Raw genomic sequence first — 16,198 nt, 5'->3', positions numbered from 1 at the left:
TATTGCTTCTGTTTTATGTTTGGTTTTTTAGCCACGAGGCATGTGGGACCTTGGCTCCCCGACCAACCACCAAGGAGTAGATTTTGGTTACAGGATGTTCACAGCCTGACCTAAAAACCTAGTTCTGTAAACTAACAGAGCTCTCCCGACCATGATGACAAGAGCTCCAAGTTGTGACTCAAATTGATGCATTCAACAAGTACCTCTGGAATCTATCCCATACACTGTTCTCAACACTGGATATTCAGTAATAAATGAGCAGCTAACGAACATCTGGCCTTCAGGAAGCTTATGTTGGTGGAATGAGTTTATGTATTGAAAAGAAAAAATAAAATCAGAGTGGGGGAGGGGACAAGGAACAGGTAAACATGTTTTATTTCTCTTGGATTAGTCACTGAGGGTAGCCACCAGAGGGCTTCCTAGTCATACCTGGTAGAGGTAACGTGACACCAACTTTTCCCTCTTCTATCTTCCCACCTGTGAATTTAACACACTGAGATGTAGTATGGAGATGATCTAAATGGATATATCCAAATGGAGATAAAATTTATAATTTTTGCCCCTGAGCCTCTATAAGGAAAACAAGAGGTTCATCTTCTAAGATGGGAATTGAGACTATCTCTGGAGCCATACATCAGAGTCAGATGGGTGTAACTGCCAGCTTTTTTCTTTTCTTTTTCCTTTTGAGTTTTGCCAAGGAAAGTTGTATGTTGCTCTAAAGGTTGAATTCAATGTTCTCTAAAAAAAAATTGATGAAAAGAAATCTGGGCATTGTCTTATATGAAATGTCCACCATTTTTGCTACAGGCTGAATCAGACATGATGTGTCTCTGTTTTTCTGGTGAATGGTGGTGACCTTTAAAATTGTATTGTTTGTTTTTGCTTTTCAGTTAGTGATGGACATAATGCAATAAAGATGTGCACAAAGGACTTCCTGATTTGACCTGAAACTCATCAAGTTGTGATCTTACATGTATCGGTGTTCTTTTCTCTTCTCACCACAGTCTTTTTTCGTGGATAAAACACATATTCTAGTCAAACTGTACACCTTCACTTCCCCTCAACTTGCCATGAGGTCTGTCCCTCCCCTCCTTGCATATCGGACAAAACCCTCATCTTTAATTTTCGTTTAAATGTTCCTTCCTGACTTCCTACTCTTCTCAGACTGGTGAATTGCTCTCTGGTCTGTGACTGATAGCCCTCTCATACGAGTCCTACCTAATGGATAATAAACCCGCAATAACAGACTGTGAAAGCTAAAAGGATTCTAGCAGACTTTCAGCTGCCCAATTGGCTTCATGAGAAACCTTTGAAAATGTTCAAATATATGGATTTCTAGGTCCCAGCCCCAGATTCGAGAGATTCACATGGAACCCAGGAATCTATATTTTACAAAAGTCCCTCGAGGTGATGCCAATGCATAGTCAGGCTAGGGATCCATGGCTGGTGGAAATCTTTCCTTTTTATAAATGAGGAAGCAGGAGTTGAGTGATTTGTCCAAGGTGACAGAGAGTAAATTGCAAAGTCAGAACTTGGACTCAGTGTTTTTTCACTAAACCACTCTTTATGGCTTTAGCCACCATCTGGTAATGGATTGGTCCATCACAGGGCATCAGCCTGCAGAATCAACCATGATATGTGGGGACAGTGAGGGGTGGAGAAAAGATTTCTAGGTCACAAGTCAGCTTTTTACCAACCAGGTGAGCTAGATGTGTGACGTGAATGCATAGCCTCATATGAGGATGATTTTCTTCATGTGGAAAATTGGGATAAGGATTTCTGTTCTGTTTTAGCTGACAAGATGAGATGTACATTAAGTGCATGTAAACTGGAAGTGATGCTACTAGTATAAAAGACTATTACTAATGACAATCAATGCAACTAATGCACGATCATAATAGTGAAAGTTAGAATGGATTCTTCAGCTTCGAGGTAAGAGGAACTAATCAGCCTATGGCTCAGTCTAGATCTCACAGGGATTTCTCTCCTGGTAAGGCTATTGCATCCTTGATGACATCATTGACTCAATGGACATGAGTTTGAGCAAATTCTGGGAGATAATGAAGGACGAGGAAGCTTGGCATGCTGCAGTCCATGGGGTCACAAAGCATCAGACACAACTTGGCGACTGATCAACAACAAAGCTAATGCAAGGTCCAAAGTCTGGTCTGAAGATTTGTCATTTTAGTTTGCTCTTGAGCCAGGCTTTGTGATACTGATTATCATCATTGTCCAGGAGCTGAAATCTCTATGGTAGCCTGAGAGAGTGGAGATTAAAGCAGATACATTATAACCTTTTGATACTCTTTCCCAGACCAATGGTTCAAATATGAAGATGTATTTTTTTGAGGGGGATGCAAAACTACAGTTTTGAAAGGTGAGATGGACACTCAATCTCAAAACCCAAGAAGACCACCATCTTTTTTCAAAGTCAGTTTTGCCTTAGGCTTGTTATGAATCTAGATTATTTTGTTCTACCAACCTTTTCATCTTGATGAGATGTGAAAGTTACCCGGTTCTAGAGAGTAATTCCAATAGTTATTCCAAGCCTAGAGAGTAATGGTTTCTGAACATACCTCTCATTGTAGGGGAAACTGTTTGGTGCCTATCTATCTATAGCTTTTATCATCTCTTTTTGAACAAGATACCAAGAGGCAAAACAACCAGGAGTAAACTGCCTTATCATGTTCTCCTTTAGGGAAACTAGGCTTCCTATTTACAAAGGAAATCAGCTACTTGACACCAGTCTTTTCCACTGTCCTGTTGTCAAACAAGAAAATAACAGATCAAAATGTCACTAATTGAGAACAGTAAAACATCACTGACTCAGATTACCTAATAAGAAGTTTGAATTCTGTCTTCAGAATAACCTTACTTTCCTTCTTTTCTTTTTCCTAGTGCCTAGTACATTTTTGTACCTGTTCCTGCCATATGTCTTCACGTTGTTGTTTAGTCACTGAGTTGTATCGACTCTTTGCAACCCTGTGAACTATAGCATGCCTGTCTCCTCTGTCCATGGGATTTCCCAGGCAAGAATACTGGAGTGGAGTGCCATTTCCTTCTCCAGGGGATTTTCCCAACCCAGGGATCAAACCAGCATCTCCCACATTGCAGGCAGAGTCTTTACCACTGTGCCACCAGGGAAGCCCATATGTCTTCACAGGCAATTGTAATAGTTCCCACTGGGAGACGATGGTATAAGAAACCTATCTCTTTATTCCATTAACGTTTTATGTAAAAGGGAAACTAAATCAGCCAACTAAATGAAGAGTTAGGAAATCTAGAGTCTCCTTCCTCTGTTACCTCAGTTTCTGCCTGTGTAGTATAATGGAACAAGCAAGACAAGATTATCTTTGATGCCTCTACATGCTCAGCTGTTCTCTGATGATAATATTGCCTTGAGTGATTCTTTGGTGGTTTCAGTGAAAGATTCTGATTTCAGTCCTTTGTATTTATTCAGTGACTATTCACTGAGGACCTACTGTGTGCCAGGCACTGTTCTAGGCATTGTGGATACAATAAGGAACAAAGTGGACCAAACTCCTGCCCTCATGGAGTTCACACTCCACTGCCAATAAAATTAAAAAGAAAAATGGGGCTTCCCCAGTGGCTCAGTGGGTAAAGAATCTGCTTGCAATGTAGGAGACCTGGCTTCGATCCCTGGGTCAGGAAGATTCCTCTGGAGAAGGAAATGGTTACCCACTCCTATAAAATTAATGTGTCTACTTGAACACTCAAAATGTGTTCTCCTGGATTTCACAGACACAGGACTTCTGCAGGACCTGAGAGAAATAGGGGGGAATGAAGCCAACAGGATTCGTGGCACTTTATAATTTTGTTCTTTCCTTTGCATCTCTCTTTACTCCCCTCTCTTGACCTAGACCTAGAACAACACAGATTCAAAATTTTACAATTTTTGTTGCCAGCAAATAGTTATCTTCCCTGTGATTAAACTGTACTGTGAGCAGAAGATGCAAAGGAAATCAAGATATAGTACCTGCCCTCAAGAAATGGGCAATTTAATTATAGAAACAAAAAAAGAAAATGTTCCAACTGAGAGCCAGGGAAGTGGTACAGACATTGACATGCCCTATAAGTTAGAAAACTGAGACCTCACTAAGTGTTGGTGAACTTTCAGAATATTTTTTAGTGTGTGTATAAGAACTTAATTTGAGTAGTACAGGTAGTTTCTAAATTTAAGAAATCAATGATCTCTAAATGGAAGAAAATTTAAGGTCCACAAAATAAGATGAAGATAGCAAAACGTTTCCTTTTTTTTTTCTAGACTTTTAATTTTATATTGGAGTATAGCTGATTAGCAATGTTGTGAGAGTTTCAGGTGGACAGCAAAAGAATTCAGCCTTACATATACATGTAGCCATTCTCCTCCAAACTCCCCTCTCATCCGGGCTGCCATGTAGCATTGAGCAGAGTTCCCTGTGCTATACAATAGCACCTTGTTGGTTACCTGTTTTAAATATAGTGGTGTGTGCATGTCGATCCAAAACTCCCAAAATATACCTTCCCCCTATTCTTCCCCTCTACGAGTTTCTTATTCTTCTGTCAATCAAGTATACAGAGCATAGCTTTATTGATAAGATTATTGATGAGGCTATTGTGATGTCATCAACAAGGGCTTTGAAGTACAGAACATAAGAAAGAACTAATCGAAGAGATTGACTTGAGAGCTGCAATTTAAGAACAATGATTGGTCTTCTAATGTATTATTAAATAATGGCCAGCTGACAAAAAAAAAAAAAAATGATGAAACTTTGAAAAGGTGTACCTCTGTGCCTTGGACCTGAGCTCATCTGACCTCAAAGAGAAGCTCTTTGAATCATGGTGGTGGTTGGATGTATTCTGAACCACAGTGAGGCTCATACTGATGACCATGATTGATTCCCAGGGATCCTTTTGGGAAACGTCTCTCAGATTAAGTGATGTTTACCCACTTGGCCTCTTCTGAAGACTGTCCCTATAGGGTCTTAACCCTAAAAACATTCATGCCCCAACCCATACCCTGTTCCTACAACAGTTAAGTTGGTTTTCATTTTGCCAGTGCTTTCTGTGGTCACATGATGAAAGGCATATTTAAAAGGGAAAGAAAAAAGGGCTGGATGTCATGGTTGACTTTGGAAAGTTCCCAAGAAAAAGATCCTGGGGGCTTTCTGAGTCTCAGCGTGTTTCCTCACAGGTCTATGTAAATTGAAATAAAAGTGGAGAGTGGGAGACTGAATTTTCCACTTGTGCTAAAACAGCAGCTGTTAGCCTGGTGACATTCATCATTATATATTAAATAGATCTACATTGAGCTGGCGTTAGCAAGCCACCTGTCTCTCCAAGCTTGGTGTTATTTAGTCACTTTGGGGGAACAAAAAGACCTCTAGAGGATAATTTTAATGCCCAGTAGACCTGGGAAGACAGGTACAACTCAGTGAATGAGAAATATGAAGCAAAATTTCCAATCAGAATTCTTATCAGCCTTAGTCAGCACAACCCACCTCAATGCTCCTTTTGACATACTTGCCATGGCAGCTTCAGTTACTTAAATATTGCAAATCATATTCCTTAGAATAAGTTGCAGAACTTTTAAGGAATATGAATGTTACTTGTATAAATGAATAAAATATATTTGAAAAGCCTCTCTCTTGACATAAATAGTTAGGTTATTAGACCAAGATATTATCTAAGTGAGCTTCCTCTGTGTTTCAGTGGTAAAGAGTCTGCCTGCAATGCATGAGATGTGGGCTGGATCCCTGGGTCAGGAAGATCCCCAGAAGAAGGAAATGGCAACCCTCTCTCTTGCCTGGGAAGCCCCAGGGACAGAGGAGCCTGGAGGGCTACACTCCATGAGATCGCAGAAGTCAGACATGACTTGCGACCGAACAACTGATGGCTAATCACTTTCTCAGTATATATGCTCTTGTCACTGATTATTATTAAGCAGAATTTCTGATGTAGCAATTTGCCCTCCATCACTTATCACATTCCTGTAGCCTGGGACTATGCCTCGCTCTCAGGAGGTATTCAATAAATGCTGGTTGAATTAATGAATGTACCAATAAGCATCTTCTCAGTGACTACAGTGGCATGAAGAAGGGATAGTGTCACAGAATAGAGTTGTCTCCTCAGACTCTGGTTTCAGGCAGAGGAACTTGGAGACCACCCAATGGGGAGGGGATACCCCTTACGTTTTTGAGACTTTCTTCTTATCCGTTTGGCTGCTGATCACAATAGTATCTCTCTCCCCCAACCAAAATGCTTCATTTCTCAGAATACTATTTCAGTGTTGCTGGTTTTTCTTTCACTAATTCTATTTTCAGCTCTCTGACTTTTCTCATCGTGATCTTTAGGTGCTAAATTAGTCATAATAAAAATCAATAAAAAAGAAAGAAAGTTTTCTTTTTGGAACAGAGAAGTTAGGTTTATGTTAGGGAAAGGGGAACATCGCAGATGGGATTTTCTCTCGTTTTAAATGTACTCCTCCGGCTTCTAGGAAATACCAAATGTTTATGGGCTTCCCCTCATGAGAAAGCAACTGAATCCTATACACTTTAAAATTTATTAGAAATTAACCACATGTTAACCCTGTCGAACTCAGTGTTCATTTAGCAATCAAGAGTTCAAAGGGGATTTTATTTGTCATTGTTGACATCAGTAAGGTCTTTCTGTGGCACAGTTGTCTTACAGTGTCCACCCAGCTCATCCTTATAGCCTTGACTTCTCCTCCCACTGTGTGCTGAAGAGTCAAAATCCCAAGGAGAGATGCAAGAAAACACAGACCAAATGCCATTTCAACAAACTCACTGCACAGAAAGCTCAGCACTGTGATGACCTAGATGAGTGGGATTTGGTGAGGGGGTGGGAAGGTCCAAGGGGAAGAGGATATGTGTACACGTATGGCTGATGCTATTAGAAATGAATGTCTAGAGGTGTATAACTGAGTCACTTTGCTGTAAAGCAGATTGACACAACGTTGTAAATCAACTCAAAGAAAGAAAGGGATATCCTTGAGATTTCATTGTAAGTGGCAGCCATGCTTTCACAGAACCTTCTCTGACCATCTTCTCTGATCAGGCACCCACCTATCTTTTCCCACAATGCCCTCTTCCTCCATCAAGGTCCTGATGGTCATGCCACTGGGGTTCTTGCCTGTTTATCTCTCCAATTCCTTCTCTATACTAGGAGCTCCTAAGAAGCAGAGTCTGTATTTATCTTGTGCTCATTTGTATCACCAGGATCACACAGTGACTGGCACTTGGTGCTTAATAAATATTTGTTGAATTTTTAAAATTTAGAAGTCAACACTCCCTTAATCAATTGTAAATAAATAATTTGCCAAGATGTTCTGACACCTATTACAAAATGTCAAATATGTGACATAAAACTGGGCCTTTGGTTAGGTTTTTTTCAGTACTATAGATTTCTTACACACATGCACAGACCCATATTCATTTTATCTCTCTTTACTAAAACTCTTAAATAAACCCCATGTTAAATACATTAGACTGGTGTGTCTGTGTGTGTGCATATTCGTTTTAGTTGAAAAAAAAAACAACACAATAGCCTGAAGAATGATGAAGAAACAGAGAGACTCAGCTGCTAATATTTGAGACATAAGTTTCTTAAGTTCAAAGGATAATCTGGTCAATTTGAGATGGTCATTTAAAAATGTGGACCTAATATGTGGATGTCAGACCACAGATCACAGGTCATTACGAAGTATTAAGACTTGAAAAGTAGCCACAGCCTACAAAAGAGAAGAACCCGTTGGGTCCTGTTTGACAAGAGCCATTTAAATAAAACATTATGCTAATGATAGAAATGAGATGATCATTTAAAAAAAAATTATAACAGGAAAGCTGGGAGTCTGGTGGTGGCCTTGAGAAAGGTGGCAGTCTGCAGCACTGCTATTGTTCAGTCATTAAGTCATGTCTGACTCTTTTGAGACCTCATGGACTGTAGCCCACCAGGCTCCTCTATCTATGAGGTTTCCCAGGCAAGAATACTGGAGTGGGGTGCCATTTCCTCCTCCAAGGGATCTTCCCGACCCAGGAATCGAACCTGCATCGCCTGCATTGGCAGGCCGATTCTTTATCACTGAGCCACCAGGGAAGCTCCAAATTAAACCTTTACTAGGTACTGAATTGGAGAAGGCAATGGCACCCCACTCCAGTACTCTTGCCGGGAGAATCCCAGGGACGGCAGAGCTTGGTGGGCTGCCATCTATGGGGTCGCACAGAGTCGGACACAACTGAAGCGACTTAGCAGCAGCAGCAGCAGGTACTAAATACGAGGCAACCATATATAATGGAATGATGACTTCACAAGTCTTTGTAAACCCATCTCCTGACAGCTTGATACTGAAAACACGTTCTTACTCTAAACAGTTTTCATTTAGTTAAGGCCTTTTTTGAAACATTTACAAGCAAATATGAACTTTCAAAGATTCTTACATTCCATAAAAGCAAGGATAATGACATGTAGTTCACCAACATGGAGAGAGTACAAAGTAGCAGTACTTTTGGAATGCTCTGTTCAATTTGACAAATCTAACGTTTCTCTATTTTTGGTCCTCTGTTTACTTTACATAAAGGAAGTCCTTATTGATTTATTTTAATATGTCCAATTAATCATCATCAATGTATTTATGAAAGCAGCACCTTTTCATTGCCTTAGGCATCAAGCCCTGTTTTGTATAAAAGATTTGTGTATCTTTATTCCAGTTATTTCTTTGCTTTTGGATATTTCCTAACAGAGGGAATGCCTAGGATCTACTTGGTAGGATAGACTTACTAACAGTTTTTCCCTGTTAATGTTTTCGTGTTGTTTAGTTATGTCGTTCTTGACCTCATCATGTTCTCAGTGATTTGAGGGTGATGAAGTAAGTCTTAAGTAAAAATCTGTTAATTAAAGCAAAGGGTCAGCTTTTACAAGAAACCAGTCTATTAGCAAGTGCTTGTGGTTTAAGTCCAGAAGGATGATTGTGTGTAGAGAGAATGAGAGCCCCAGGGATCGGGAGATTGTAAGGTAGATGCCCTCTTACACTGGCCAAGCAAGGCTATCCTTTCAATCTATTTCATTACTGATTGATTTTTTTTTTTTTTTTACTGAGACTCTTTTTAGAGATTTCTGGGAAACATGGTATAATTTTCCCTGACCACATACCTTACAGCTCAAGAGGTATTTTGCTTTCTTTTTTTTTTTTTTTTTTAATAAAGCTAACTATACTTATACTTCTTCTCCTTTATGGGTGAAACTTGTCATGGTTTTCTTCTCATCCAGTTCCATCCAATTCTTTCTTGTTATTCACCTTCCCCATCTCCCTTCCCAGATCCACCTACCCCTTTGTATCACTTAAGCCCTGTTTTATCTATGTCATCTGTGTCTCTCACCTTTAGTCCCTTGAGACAGGCATAGAAAAATAGGACTCTGACATAAACCACATTTTGCAGGTCCCATGAGATCTTGCCTCATCCTTGACAGCAACCTAAAAAGTACATCCGGGACTGCAGAATATTCTCCTGTTTCCGTTTTTTCCTTCTTTTGGAATTTGGGGATGTTTTCACAGAGTGATTGACCAAGAAAACATTCCAAATCCCCAAGGAGCACATATACTTTGCCTTATGGTCAATTCCCAGAGACCAAGCTTAATGGAACATGTTGAACTTATTTCTTCTCTCCCCGCCCCCTCACCTCTTTTTTTCTTTCCTTCCTCCCACCCCCGCCATTGCCCCTTCTCCTTCATAAAATCTGACTTCGGTTTAGCCTTCACGTGAGTTTGAGTGATTCAGACCATTCAATTTGGCACCAAAAACACACAAAAGTGCTATCTGACTGGGTGGCATAACAATGAAAAGAGACTTGCTTCTGTCCGGCTGTGCTTTGTTATGCGGAGTGGCTCCTTACAGAAGAGGAAATACTGTCAGGCTAAGAAGAAAAACACCAATACAGTATACTAATGCATATATATGGAATTTGAAAGATGGTAAGGATAACCCTATATGCGAGACAGAATAAGAGACACAGACGCATAGAACAGTCTTATGGACTCTGAGGGAGAGGGTGAGGGTGGGACGTTCTGGGAGAATGGCATTGAAACATGTGTATTATCATATGTGAGGCAGAACACCATTCCAGGTTCGATGCATGAGACAAATGCTCAGGGCCGGGGCAATGGGATGACCCAGAGGGATGGGATGGGGAGGGAGGTGGGAGGGGGGTTCAGGATGGGGACATGTAAACCCATGGCTGATTCATGTCAATGTATGGCAAAAACCACTACCATATTGTAAAGTAATTAGCCCCCAACTAAAATAAATTTTAAAAAAAGACTATATGAAATCAGAGATGAACAGAATGGCTGCAAAACGTGGGCTGTACAGGGACTTCCCTTGTAATCCAGTGGTTAAGATTCCACCCTTCCACTGCAAGGGGCGTGGGTTTGATCCTTGGTGAAGGAACTAAGATCCCACATGCCACGTCGTGTGACTTAAAAAAAAAAATGCAAAGATGGTCTAAACTTTAATAAAAAAGTATGGGGTCTATAATTGTTAGTTGCTGTCACTCTCAACAATAGAGAGTTTAAGGAATATTTATTTCAAAGTATGATTGTCCTCTCTTCCAAACATAACTTCCTACTACTGACATTCTTCCATTTTTCCCACCTGTATGTATATGCTTCTGTACCAGGTTATGTGGGTAACACAGCCAAAGGGAGCTTCTGGAAAAGGGCAGGACATTTTATTATTAGCAATAATGATAGGGAACATAGGCCAACTGCTTACTTCTCTAAGGTCAACTAGTAAGTGATGCAGCTGAGATTGAGTCGTACGTATAATGTTTGAAGGTATTGCCAAACTATTTTCCAAGGTACTGAATTATTTTACATTTCCAGCAGGGGTGGATAGAAATTCCAGTAAATCCACATCCTTGCCAACTTTTGGTGTGGTCAGTCTTTTACATTTTTGACATTTTAATGTGTGTGTATTATAGAATCTCATTGCGGTTGAAATTTTCATTTTCCTGTGACTAGTGATGTTGAGACTCTTACGTGTATATCTTCTTTGGTAAAATGACTACGCAGCTATTTTGCTCATTTATTGATTTGTTTTCTTATTATTGAGTCGGGAAAGTTTTTTAATATGTGCTATATACAAGTTGTTTTTTTTTATCGGATGTGTGATTTACATACGTTTTCTTCTAGTGTCGGGCTTACTTTTCATTTCCTTAACAATTTTTTTGTAGAAAAGATGTTAAATTTGATAAAACCAAGTTTACCAGGTTTTTTTCCCCCCCACCTTTGGATTTTATTTTTGGTGTTGTATCTAATAAAACTTTGCTTTACCAAGATAATAAGAATTGTCTATTTCCTAGATGGATTATAGTTTTTGGTTTTACTTTCATGTCTATGATCCATTTTAGGTTAATTTTTACATATGATACAAAATATAGGTCAAAGTTCTTTTTCTCCTGCACATAGCTCTTGAACTGTTCCAGCATCTATTATGAAAAAAATTATCTTTTCTCCACTAAATTGCTTTCAAATTTGTTAAAATTCAATTGACTATTTATGTGTGGGTCTATTTTTGGTGCCTCTTTTCTGTTCCACAAATCTGTTGACTTATCTTTATGCCAATACCACACTGACATGATTGCCTTAGCTTTTTAAATCTTGCAGTCTGGTAAAGTAATTCCTCCAGCATTGTTCTTTATAAAACTTCTTTTGGCTCTTCTAGTTCCCAAGTATTTTCAGAAGATGTTTATTTAGAATCAGCTTGTCAATTTCGACAAAAATTCATTTCCTGGGATTTTGATTTGGATTCTGGTTACAAGTACCTTATCAGATATATGATTTGTAAATATTTTCTCTCATTCTGTGAGATGTCTTTTACTTTGCTGATGGTGCGTTTTGAAGCCAAAAAGTTTTTTAATTTTTGTCGAAGTTTAATTTATTTCTACTTTGTCACATATATCTGTTTTGTGATACTTTTGGTGTAATTGAAAAAAAAATGCCTATTCACAGAGCATAATGATTTATTGCTCTGTTTTCTTCTGAGTTACACACTTTTAGCTCACCTATTTAGATCTTTGATCCATTTTGAGATAATTTTTTGTATATGCTGTGTGGTAAAGGTCAAACTGTGCTATTTAGCTTGTAGTCATCTTGTTGTCACAGCACCATGTATGAAAATACAATTCTTTCCCCATTTTATTGTTTTGGCGGTATTTTAAAATCAACTGACCAATCCATGAAAACGAAATGTCTTTCTATTTATTTAGGTGTTCTTTAACTTCTTATAATAGTGTTTTATAGTGCTCCATGCATAACACACTTCCTTTATAAAATATATTCCTAAATGTTTCATTCTTTTTGATGCTATTATAAACGGAATTATGTATTTAATTTCATACTGGATTGTTATTACAAGTGTACAGATATACAGTTAGTTTTTGTATATTGATTTTATATCCTCTAACCTAGTTGAAGTCAAGTATCAGTTCTAATAGTACTTTTGTGCCTTCTATAGGGTTTTCTATATTTAATACCATGTCATCTGTGAATAGATATAATTTTAGTTCTTCCTTTCCAATCTGAATGTATTCAATTCTTGTTGAGTCTTTTTCTTATGAAAGGATATAATATTTTGACAAATTCTCTGCATATAGTGAGATGATCATGTGGTTTCTGGCCTTAATTTTATTAATATGGTATATTACATCAGTATGGTGTATTGTGTACTAATACAGTAAGTTTGTAGGCTGAACCAATCTTATATTTTGGGGATAAACCTTACTTGGTCATAGTGTATAATTTTTTTTATGTTTTGCTGGATTTGGTTTGCTAGTATTTTGTTGAGAATTTCTGCATCCATTTCAAAAAGGGATATTATTTGGTAGTTTTCTTTCTTGTGGTGTCTGATTTTGGTAGCAATGTAATACTGAGCTTGTAGCTTGAATTGGGAAGTGTTTCCTTTTCTTGTATTGTTGGCAAGAATTTATATTAATTCTACTTTAAAGTTGGGGTCAAAGTCATCAACAAAGCCTTTGGGGACTGGGCTTCTTTGGGGAGTTTTCTGATTTACTTGTAGGTGTATTCAGATTTTTTCTTTATTCTTGGATTAATTTCATTGATTTGTGTCTTTCTAGGACTTTACCTGGTTCATCTAGGTTCTCTATCTTGTTGACATAGAATTTTCAGAGTACTGCCTTATAATCCCTCCTTTTTTTCTTTGTAAGATTGGTAGTAATATTCCCTCTTTCTGTCTTGATTTTTAGCATCTGTCTTTTGATCAGTATAGCTAAAGATTGATTCTTTCAATGAACAAATTTCTGGTTTTGTTGGTTTTTTCTATTGTTTTTCTGTATCTATTTATTTCTGCTGTAATATTTATTGTTTCCTATCTTCCACTTGTTTTGAAATTTGCACTTTCTTGGTATTAGCCTTACATATTATTATTTGACATGTTTGACTAAAGTGTCATCCATGTCATTATGTTTAGAAATAAAAGCATGAATTTATTAAAGAAAAGTGCCTTACAAATTCCACACTGGTTATGTTATTTTTAGCTTTATCATCGTCCCTTCTTTACAGTTTTTTTCAATAAAATCTGTTTGTTAATGTATTTTATTCTGCTGTAACATATAAACCCCTGATTCTGCAATGGGAATTAGTTGGTGTGGGATTGACAAGCAGAAAAATATTAGTATACTAGGCGATTTACTTTGGCTTATTTATCAATTGTTCTTGGCTAGAGAAGCCAGATTACTAGAGTAGAATTATAATCTTTAGCTAAAAAGAAATAAAAAATCCCTCAGTTCAATGCCTTCTCTACAGAGCAGTAATGCTCAGCTTTGTGTAATTTGTGACTTGTATTGGGTTGGCCAAAAAGTTCTTTGGGTTTTTCCATAACATCTTATGGAAAAATCTGAACAACTGTTTTGGCCAACCCAATAGAAGGTTTAGTAGATCTCACTGTCTCCTGTGCCTGCCTTCAAGCAGGCACACTGGCTGAAAACTCCATATCTGTCTATCTCAACTTGCACTAGTGCAGCTCTGTTTAACATGTAACCTGCGTTTCCATTCTTTTGTTGTTCTTGTTTAGTTGCTAAGTCGTGTCTACTCTTTTGCTACCCTATGGACTGTAACCCACCAGGCTCCTCTGCCCATGGGATTTCCCAGGCAAGAATATTGGAGTGGGTTGCCATTTCCTTCTCCAGGGGATCTTCCTGACCCAGGAATTGAACCCGAGTCTCCTGCATTGGCAGGCCGATTCTTTACCACTGAGCCATCTGGGAAGCCCACATTTCCACTCTACTATTTTTTGAATAACTCCCACTGTGGCTGCCTCCAGCCATGCTGAGCCATTTGCCTGGGAGACCCAAATTATCTCCCTAGCTACCAATTACTGTTTTTTGTTTGTAGTCTGGTTATAAAGTTTCATAGGTCTGAAGTGATCTATGCTTACTGTGATTTTTCTCACAAGTTCTGTTTTTACAGTGTGATTTTATAGTGTGATTTTGTAGAATATGAAGTTTTTTGAGTTACATAGATTGCATTATAGTGGAAATATATTTTCTGTGTTGCTAGAAGTCTTTTTTTCTTTTTTTTTAATTTCTATCTTCACTTACTAAAATACAAATGTCCTAAAGTAAAATAGTGTAGTTCTTTTTGTGGACTGAAGTTGAGACTTCAAGAAGGTAAAGCCAGAAATCTGAAAGCAATAACAGAAACAGACAAATCTTATTTATCTTGCCCTGATTATTTGTACTTTAGACTCGTGTGTTGTGGGAGGTGTGTTTGCATGTGAAGAAATATATTGGGGGGATTTAATGAGAAAATGTAAAAGGATTTAAAACCTCTGATGTAAAGTGACTATAAGGGCTGATTATATGTATCTTCTTCAAACCAGCATATTGTACATCTTAAACTTTCATGAAATTATATGTAAAGTACATCTTAATAATTAAACAAATAAATAAAGTGAAGTGAAATGAAAGTCACTGAGTTGTGTCTGACTCTCTGCAACCCCATGGACTATATAGTCTATGGAATTCTCCAGGCCAGAATAGTGGAATGGGTAACCATCCCCTTCTCCAGGAGAGCTTCCCAACCCAGGGATCGAACCCAGGTCTCCCACATTACAGGTGGATTCTTTACCAGCTGAGCCACCAGAGAAGCCCAAATAAATGAAAAGTGTCCCTAAAAATGTAATTAGAACCTCTTATTTGTCATTGCTGAGACAGATAGTTAAAATTCTCCACAATTTAATTAGTAATCTGTTATTTTGATTTTGGTCCTGAAGTGATTTCTTAAAACATTTTTGGAGCCACTTAAAGGAGAAAAAAGGTCATGAGACTTTGTAGAGCTTCTTCCATCCTGCAATTCGTATTATTATTGGGCATCATGTGTTATAAGCTGTAAGTTAATATTCTTTCTTCATATCATTTCCAAGAGTGTTACATTTTCTGTCTCTTCTGCATTTGAAAGTATGAGGTTTGGAAAGAGAATAGCTATTGATTCTGTAAATCAAGTACATCCACATACATTGCAACCTTACTTTGTAGGAAGCCTTCTTGTCTCCTCCCCAAATCACCTCCTGTTGCCATTCTAACACACTGAAATCATATATGTGAGTTTTGTAGGACTGCACTAACCTACAAACTGTGTAATGTACTAATGCCACCCTTTCTGGCATCTTCTTACTAAAGGGCATAAATACTCAAAGTGCCATTCTGGGAATAAGGAAAAGCTGGATATTAGTTTTAGTATAAATATGTAATATTGCTTCAAATATCTATATAAAAAGCATAACAGATTAAACTGAACATCTATGGAAAATTAATAATATACAAAGGATCATTTCTGAATTTCTGATGTTTTGTGTTTTATTTTGTCTATTCTTTGGGAGTTTCTTTTATATAAATATGTGTGTGTGTGTGCGCTCAGTTGTGTCTGATTCTTTTGCAACCCCATGGAGTATAGCCCACCAGGCTCCTCTATCCGTGGGATTTTCCCAGCAAGAATACTGGAGTGGGTTGCCATTTCCTCCTCCAGGGGAACTTGCCAACCCAGCGATCGAACCTACGTCTCCTGCGTCTCCTGCATTGCATGTAGCTTCTTTATCTCTGAGTCACTGGGGAAGTCCTTATATAAAGAAAATGTTGATCATCATCAGAAAGGTTGAGGACGTTGGAG

General features: G+C 38.2%; 1 protein-coding gene across 3 annotated transcripts in view; it reads left to right on the top strand.

The window, feature by feature from the left end:
• NRG1 (neuregulin 1) overlaps window positions 1–16,198 on the top strand; it is a 1,106,536-nt gene that overhangs the window by 735,939 nt on the left and 354,399 nt on the right. For 2 of the 3 annotated variants that reach the window (XR_014063128.1, XR_014063125.1), the window contains exon 5: window positions 32–954. The exons of the other annotated variant lie outside the window; for it this stretch is intronic. The gene's annotated coding sequence lies outside the window, so the exon portion shown is untranslated. Of the gene's footprint in view, window positions 1–31; window positions 955–16,198 lie in introns of those variants that run through there. 3 annotated transcript variants of the gene reach the window in all.

This window comes from Giraffa tippelskirchi, chromosome 8 (assembly GCF_054371585.1).
Source record: "Giraffa tippelskirchi isolate mGirTip1 chromosome 8, T2T-mGirTip1v1.2.pri, whole genome shotgun sequence".
In the NCBI taxonomy this organism is placed as follows: Eukaryota; Metazoa; Chordata; class Mammalia; order Artiodactyla; family Giraffidae; genus Giraffa; species Giraffa tippelskirchi.
Note: the sequence above shows the minus strand (reverse complement) of the source record. Positions and strands in the feature narration are given on the sequence as shown.